This window comes from Peromyscus eremicus, chromosome 11 (assembly GCF_949786415.1).
Source record: "Peromyscus eremicus chromosome 11, PerEre_H2_v1, whole genome shotgun sequence".
Taxonomy (NCBI): Eukaryota; Metazoa; Chordata; class Mammalia; order Rodentia; family Cricetidae; genus Peromyscus; species Peromyscus eremicus.
The window spans coordinates 73,103,044-73,112,453 of NC_081427.1; positions in this window are offsets into that span (position 1 = coordinate 73,103,044).

Sequence of the window (9,410 nt, forward strand, 5' to 3'; positions counted from 1 at the left end):
CCGTTTCCATGATTTTGTAGGCTTTCTGTAGTTTGTATTGTTGAATTCTAACTTTAAGCCATGGTGAGCTGATAGAGTACAGGGGATCATTCTATATATTTTTTTGTATCTGATGAGATTTGCTTTGTGACTGAGCATGTGATCAGTTTTAGAGAAGGTTTTATGGGGGGCTAAGAAGAAGGTATATTCTTTTGTGTTAGGGTGGAATGTTCTGTAGATATGTATTAAGTCCATCTTAGTCATAACATCTGTTAGACCCCTATTTCTCTGTTATATTTCTATCTAGCAGATCTGTCCAGTGGTGAGAGTGGGGTGTTGAAGTCTCCCACTATTAATGTGTGGGGTTTGATGTGCAATTTAAGCTTTACCAATGTTTCTTTTACATATGTGGGTGCATTTGTATGTGCATCATAAATGTTCAGAATTGAGACTTCATCTTGATAGATTTTTCCTGTGATGAATATATAATATCCTCCCTGATCTCTTTTGATTGATTTTTAGTTTGAAGTCTATTTTGTCAGATATAAGGATAGGTACACCAGCTTGCTTCTTAAGTCCATTTGATTGGAAAGTCTTTTCCCAACCTTTTACTCTGCAGTATTGTCTGTCTTTGAAGGTGTGTTTTTGTATGAAGCAGAAGGATGGATCCTGTTTTTGTTTCCATTCTGTTAGCCTGTGTCTTTTTATAGGCGAATTGAGTCCATTGATATTAAGGGATATTAATGACCAGTGATTGTTAATTCATGTAATTTTTTTGGTGGTAGTGTGTGTGTGTGATTTGCTGCCATGCAATTATCAATGTTTGTGTTTTCATGGGTGCATATAACTTCCTTATGTTGGAGTTTTCCTTCTAGTGCTGTCTCTAGGACTGAATTTGTGGATAGGTATTGTTTAAATCTGGTTTTATCTTGGAATATCTTGTGTACTCTGTCTATAGTGATTGAAAATTTTGTTGGTATAGGGGTCTGGGTTGTCATCTGTGGTCTCTTAGTGTCTGCATAATATCTGTTCAGGACCTTCTGGCTTTTAGAGTCTCCATTGATTAATTGGGTGTTATCCTGATGGGTCTGCCTTTGTAAGTCACTTGGCCTTTTTCCTTTGCCATTTTTAATATTCTTTCTTTATTCTATATTTTTAGTGGTTTGATTATTATGTGGAGAGGGAACCTTTTTGGGGGGTCTAGTCTATTTGCTGTTCTGTAAGCTTCTTGTATCTTCATAGGCATTTCCTTCTTTAGGTTGGGAAAGTTTTCTTTTATGATTTTGTTGAATATATTTTCTGTGTCTTTGAGATGGTATTATCCTTCTGTCCCTATTATTCCTAGGTTTGGCCTCTTCATAGTTTCCCAGATTTCCTTGAATGTTTGTGTTATGACTTTTTTGGCTTCAGTGTTTTCTTTGACTGATGAATCTTTTTCTGTTGTATCTTCCACACTAGAGATTCTCCCTTCTGTCTCTTGTATTATGTTGGTTATACTTTCATCTGTAGTTCCTGTTCATTTACTTGGATTTTTTATTTCCAGCATTCCCTCGGTTTATGTTTTCTTCATTGCTTCTATTCCAATTTTCAGATCTTGAACTGTTTCCTTTATCTTTTTGATTGCTTTTTCTTGGTTTTCTTGGCTTTTTTAAAGAGATTTATTGATTTCTTCAATTTTTTGTTTGTCTTTTCCTCAATTTCTTTAAGGGAAAATTTTTATTTCCTCTTTGAAGGCTTCTATCATCTTTATAATGTCATTTTTAAGGTTGTTTTCTTCTGCTTCTTCTACGTTGTGATGTTCAGATCTTGCTGTTGTAGATCCACTAGGTTCTGGTGATGCCATATTGCTCTTTATGGCATTGTATGTATTATTGCACTGGCGTCTACCCACCTCTTCCTCCAATAGGTGCAAGAGGTGTCTGTGTCTGAGGGAGCTGCTCTTGGTCCAATCTGTGCTGGCTGTGTCTGTGTCCCAGGGGGCTGCTCTTGCTCCAATCAGTACTCTTGGCCCAATCAGAGCTCTTGGTCCAATTGGAGTTGGTGGATTCTGTGTCTCAGGGAGCCACTGAGGTTGCAGGGGAATGGGTGGGATTGGGGGAAGGAGTGGGTCTTGTAGATTGCAGGGTGTTGGTGGGAGGCCTGCCCACAGGAGTCTTCCCTGCTGGATTGCAACTGGGGCAGCAATGGGTGGTGGTATTGGGGCATAGGTTGTACCCCAGTGCCTAGGTCCTAGAGACAGGACTCTGACTGAGAGGAAGGCCACACCGCTAAATCCTTTCCAATGTGTTCCACTAACTGTAGACCAAGCATTCAAATATATGAGTCTTCAAGGGTCATTCTCATTCAAGCCACCACATTCAACTCCCTAGCTCCCGTAGGCTTGCAGTTGTATCATAATGCAAAATGTATGTGTACAACTTCAAAAGTCTCCATAGTCTTTCACAGTCTCAACAGTTTAAAAGTCCAAAGACCAACATCTCTTCTGAAACTCAAGGAAATCTGTTAATTGTAACCTCATACAAAATCAAAACCCAAATTATGTACTTTCAGCATACAACTGCACAGGATATACATTGCCATTCCAAAAAGTAAAACTAGGAACATAATGAGGAAATACTGGACCAAAGCAAGACAAAAACCCAGTAGAGCAAACTTTAAATCCTGTAGCTATATCTCTGATGTCAAAGGGGTTAGATGGCTCTGCCCTTCCATCTTTGCTGTCTGCAACATACTTCTCTCTTGTTCTGGTTCCATTCTCTGTCTTCAGCCCTCTTTGGTAGGTATCTCACGGCTCTGGTATCTCCAGCATCTTGGGGTCTTTAATGACATCCAGGTTTCATTTTCATAGCTTCACCAAAAGGCCTTTCTGGGCCTCCTTGCAGGCATCCTTCTGCCACATGTCTGGCTTTAGTGGCTTTCCTTACTCTGGAGGAAGATTCCTCAACCCTTTAACTCCTGTTTCTTTCATGACTCTAAAGCCAGAACTATCTGCCAAGTTCTGCTGCCTGATTGGGATGGAACCTGGCCCCTGCTTGAATAACATTAGCATAAGCTTTGATATGTTGATGCTCTTTAGGAACAGATAATTCGCTCTTTAGGAACAGATAATTCTTTAGGTCTGTTCTTTTCACAGGTTATAGGATTAACTGGGTGGGGTCGCACCCTGAGGGTACCACTCTCTTTATTTCATTTCTCCTTACCCTTGTTAGCACATACCATGGTGCCAACCTTAAGTTCCCTGGTGCTCTTTTTATCCCCAAACTGCACATTTTGCCTCACTTGTTCTTTTTTATTGCAGACCTGAATAAGAGTGACTACTAATAACCACCTGACAGAGTCAATATTAGGTTGTCTTGAAATTTCCTCTGCCTTTGAAAGTAGTCCAAAACTCTTCAATTTAGCCTCAGGCAGATTCTTAGAAGAAGGACAACAAGTGACCACATTCTTAAAAAAAAAATAATAATAAAATAAAAATCATTAGAATGGTCTTGGTCTAGCCCAGCCACAATTACTATTTCCCTCTGAAATGTCTTGAGCCTCCATAAACCACATTATTCTCATCACTACTGTCTTCCAAGTGCTCTCTAGGAAGGCTCATTAATCTCCACTCACTGTAGTGGGTAGCCATTCCAGCTTTGATCTGGAAGTTCCAACCTCCATTGAGGCTTCGGTAATTTCACCAACAACTCATCGAATGTAACTACTTTCCTAGTTCACTATCCCAAAGTCTACATTCCTCCAAAAAAACTAGGATGATCAGAACTTTCACAGCAATATCCCACTTCCTGGTGTCAATTTCTGTCTTGGTTACTTTTCTATTGCTGTCACAAAACTCCATGACCAAGGCAACTTTTAAAGAAAGCATCTAATTTGGGGGCTCACCATTCCAGAAGTGAGCCATGACTTACATATTGGGGAGCATGTCAGCAGACAGGCAGGCATGATGCTGGAGCAGTAGCTGAGAGCTTACATGTTAAGATAACAACCACAAGGCAGAGAGAGAGAGAGAGAGAGAGAGAGAGAGAGAGAGAGAGAGAGAGATCTGAAACTGATGTGGGCTTTTGTTCTCAAAGCCCAACCCCACTGGCACATCCAACAAGGCCACACCTCCTACTACCTCTCATACAGTTTCAGCAACTGTGGCTCAATCCTTCAAACACAGTCAGGAGGGAGCCACACTCTCTTTCAAACCTCCACAGGCTCCATTCCCCCATTTTGAAGTGGTAACTGTCCTGGCTCATTTTATGTCAGCTTGACACTCACTAGAGCTATTTGAGAAGATAGAATCACAGTTGGGAAAATGTCTCCATAAAATTGGTGTGTAGGCAAGTCTGTGGTTGTGTGTCTTCATTAATGACTGATGTGGGAGGGCCCAGCCTACTGTGGAGGCTGGTGTCACTCCTGGGCAGGTGGGCAGGCTAAGCAAGAGATGACGAACAAGCCAGTAAGCAGCACCTCCATGGCTTTTGCTTCAGTTCCTGCTTCCATGTTTCTGACTTGAGTTGCAGACTTAACTTCCTTCAGTTGAGAACTGTGATGTGGAAATATAAAATGAAAATGTGGTGATATATTGTGTCCCCCAATATATCGTGCACCCTAATAAATTTATCTGGGGTCAGAGAACAGAACAGCCATTAGACAGACATAGAGGCCAGAAAATGGTGGCACTCACACCTTTAATCCTAGCCTTCTGGAGGCAGAGATCCATCCGGATCTCTGAGTTCAAAGCCACACTGGTAACAGCCATGCATGGTGACTCACCCCTTTAATCCCAAGAAGTGATGGCAGAAAGGTATATAAGGCATGAGGACCAGGAACTAGAGCTGGTTAAGTTTTTAGGCTTCTAGCAGCAGTTCAGCTGAGATCCATTTGGATGAGGACCCAAAGGCTTCCAGTCTGAGGAAACAGGATCAGCTGAGGAATTGGCAAGGCGAGGAAGCTGTGGCTTGTTCTGTTTCTCTGATCTTCCAGCATTAATCCAATACCTGTTTGATTTTATTAATAAGACCTGTTAAGATTCGTGCTACATAAAACAAATACTTTCTTCCCTAAGCTGCTTTTGGTCACGGTATTTTATGACAGTAATAGAAACCCAAGTAAGATAGAAATGTGTATCGTGTGTCATTGTTGGAAGTATGCGGTTTCGTGAGGCACAGCCTGGTAACCACCGTTTTGAATACTATTAAGTTACAATAGGCTAGTGCCTGATTTCACCAGTCACCAAGTTTGCTGCTCTCCACAACAGGAGGTGAACCAGAAGGAAGCTTCAAATGTGGTGATGGTGGTGGTGGTGGTGGTGTGTGTGTAGGAGTGCATGTAGAAGTTAGAGGACTACCTGCAGAATCAGTTATCCCTTTCTAACTTTATGTGGAGTCTAGGGCTGGAACTCAGGTTACCAGACTGGCACAGCAAGTATTCTTGCTGATCCCTTAAACGGGTCTATTGGGCATAGTTCTTTAAATGTACAACAGCTCTACTTATGATACTAGGGGTGTTTTTAGTAACTTTAGGATTATTAGAATGGGAGATGCCACCAAGCCCACAGAAGAAATTCATCTTTACAGCTCTGTTTCTCTAGAATGATTCCTATTACCAGAGTATTAGTCGGGGATCTCCAGAAAAGCAGAACCAATAGGATAAATATATATCATCACATGGGATTCATCAGATTGCCTTACACAATATGGGATGGTAGTATGACAATAGTCATCTGCACATGGGAGAGCCTTGGAACCGAATCATAGCAGTTCAGTCCATTAGGGCTGGACGCTTCAGCAGTCCTAATCTGGAGCTGAAGGACTGGACGATTCCTGGAGAGCTGGAGGTCTTCAGTCCAGTTAAAAGACTAAAGGAGGTGGGCTCTGATGCCAGGAAATGGTGGTGGAAGCAGCAGCCTAGAGAAAGAACACTATAACAAAAGTGAAAACAAGTCTCTTCTAAGCTCAATAAGCAGAATGGACACAGCCAAGGAAAGACCATGAGCATGACAATGTATTAACAGAAATATATAAATCTGAAATGTCAATCGAATAAACTATCAAAAAGGAAAATAAATGTAAATGAGGCAGGCAAGTATAGGGATAACGTATGTTCCTGGACCCCGTTTGTCTTGAGCAACACAGGAATGCACATAGCATCCTGGGACTTCCATCTGGAAGGAGCTGCATACTCACCCCTCTTTAAACAAAATATTCAGGTCATTCTGACCTATAACTCCCCAGCAACCCTTGCCCTTTTATGATCAAACACATCCCAGAGCAGACTCAGCACTGAGGACTAGGTTGACATCCCAGGCTGAACCATTTTGGAGTGTATGCATAGCAAGGCAAACCATGTTCTCTTGGTGAACTTTTAGGCAAATATTCAAATCTTATGCCTATTCATGTTTTGGTATGCATACAATTAAAATCAGAAGCATCACAGGAAGGTCATGGCTAATGAACAAGAATGTTAATAACACAAAGCCAATCAATCAAAACATCAAATCACACACCAGTCTGCCCCTACCAACCCATGGCTCCTCATCCTAGATGCAAAAAAGGAAACCCTTGTGAGTAATCTGGTGCTCTAGAGCTTCATGCGTACTTGGGGATCACGGCTCGCTTCCAGTGTGACTACTTCATACCTGTGCTTCTGAATAAAACTCTTTGCCATTGCGCTCTTTGTGCATTCTTCCATTCTTTGAACAGAATGCCAAAACCCTGAAATGACCAGTCTAGATGCTAGTGTTAACATATTTAGCAAGTCAACTAGGAGAAAAGAGAGTAAATCCTCTTTGTACTGATGCAGATTTCCCTGAGTACTCTCGGCTCCTTTTTCGTTCTGATGCCTATAGCTGTGGTGGCCACATGAACGTACTAATTTTGTCAGAAAAACCATCATACTATAACACCATCCCACCCCACTGGCCTGGTTGGATGCTCTCCATGAGCTGCTTTACCCACAATAGCCATAGCAATAAGGTGGAAGAAGAAAAGACAGATAATATTGTACTATAACACTATCTGGCCAAAATACCAAATGGGACACACATATAGATTCTCAACTATAGTACCATTCTCCAATAGATCTTCTATGTAAAAGACAAAGAAAACTGATTAAAATCCCTAGGTCTGGGTTTTTATGTGACCTCTAGCAATAGCCTTACATTTACCAAAGAGTTTAGAAAGCCCAGAAGGAAGGGGACTCCCAGCTCTGTCCCTGGTGTTTGTGGATGATTCCCCTTGGAACCTTTGAAAGATTAACATATTTCTCAGGGGCAATCACTTACCATCCTCCTCCAATACTTTACTAACCCAAAAGCCAAGAATGTCATCAGATGGCATCTGAGGCCTCTGAAAGACCTTTTCCCACTTGTCAACAACCTACCAACCAGTGTTGATTTATAATTTTCTTTGTTTCTAGTGCAAAGAGCTTCATTAAACTGTCACCTCATACGAACATGGAGTTTGGTAATCAGAACCTACGTTCCTGGGGTATGGTTACTCATGTTTGGCTCCAGAATGAACTACCCCACCTTCCCTTTGTGACAAGAGCTGTGTTTTCACATGAACAGTTTTTGGTGCTTGTGGTGGAGTCCCAGGGAACGTTGACCTTCGCTGGCAGTCACCTGGACTGGTGCCAGCACGGGCCCTGTCAGCCCAGCTGTTTGGTATTGCCTCTTCAGCTTCATTGTTTCCTTCTGGAGCTTGGATTGCTCTTGATTTTGGCAATAGTACGTGGGTTTAATCTTAGCTGGTCAATAAAATGCAATTTGTTGAATATCTTTGTGATTCCAAAACAGTTTATTTATTTTTGCTTGTTTTCAGGACATTCAGTTTGTTAATTTACTAGCGTTCATATTTTTTTCTGCCACTCATCCAGTATATAACTCATGGAAGGAAAAATGTTTGAAAAAACCTGCTGCTTAGCATTCCTGCTGTTCTTACGATTAATAATTATGTTTATCTATCTTTCAAGTATTAAAAATTGAAAAGGTCTTTGCCAGAGAGATCGCTCAGCAGGTAAAGTGCTCTTCCTGCAAGCCTGACAACCTGAATTTGATTTCCAGAACTGTGATGATACTGTGTTTGCCAAAATATTGTGCACCCTAGTAAACTTATCTGTGGTCAGAGAACAGAACAGCCACTAAATACAGAGGCCAGAAAACGGTGGCACACACACCTTTAATCCTAGCATTCCGAAGGCAGAAATCCATCCGGATCTCTGTGAGTTCAAAACCACACTGGAAACAACCAGGCATGGTGACTCACATCTTTAATCCCAGGGAGTGAGGGCAGAAAGCAGAAAGGTATATAAGGCATGAGGACCAGAAACTAGAGCCTGGTTAAGCTTTTAGGCTTTTGAGCAACAGTTCAGCTGAGATCCATTTGGATGAGGACTCAGAGGCTTCCAGTCTGAGGAAACAGGATCAGCTGAGGAATTGGCAAGGTGAGGTGGCTGTGGCCTGTTCTGCTTCTCTGATCATCCAGCATTTACCCCAATACCTGGCCCCAGGTTTGTTTTTATTAATAAGACCTTCTAACAATTCATGTTACGTAGAACCGTGTAAAGGTAGGAAGGAATAGCCAGTTTCATAAATTCTCTACCCTCCACACATACACACCACGGCACGTGCACACCCACACATGCACATCGTGTATGCAATTGTGATGATACAATACTCTGAAACCATCTCTTAGATTCTAAGAAACTGGAACCTTTGCTGGACCTCACAGCCAAAGTTACTAACACACCTTGAGATCACTTAAGACTGCTAGTCTCCCGTGTACTCACACTGTTTTCTAACTTACCTTAAAGAAAACAGTGTAGCAATGAAACTTACTTGCCTTGGCCTTCCCACGTAAACAACTTTTACAACCCAAGCTAATAGGTGGCTGCAATCTTAAGTTACGTACTCTTCCTTGCCTCGGACCCAGAATAACACAGCAAATACTGAACTTGAAAGCAACTTCCTAAATTCTACCATTTATAGTTACTGAATGATAAACAATGATATTTGTCACCTGGGTCAGTTGGGGTCAGTCACATCCAGCAATTTAACCCCTTGTAAAACTATTGAAGTTTCTGTGAAGCATTCCCTTCCTTCCCCACATGATGTTGTGGATTATCCACCAGAGAAAACCTCAGAGACATGGTTCAAACAAACAGAAACTCTTTATTAGCCGGCTGGTGACTACATTGGGTGTTCAGGACCCAATGCCCCGTGCCTTTCTCAGGGTGGGCTTTTAACTACATCCTGTGTTGACATACCTCAGGTAGCAAGAACAGTTATCCAGAAATGTAACTACAGAAGCCAGAATTCAGGGACTTTCCCAGAACTTTCAACTGCGTGGATTAGTTCTTTGTTCTTGTTTTAGCAAGTGTTGCTGCCTATGTGCTGGGTTCCAAGGCCTGAACGGTCCTGTTATTATGTTGTGCTGAGGTCAGGG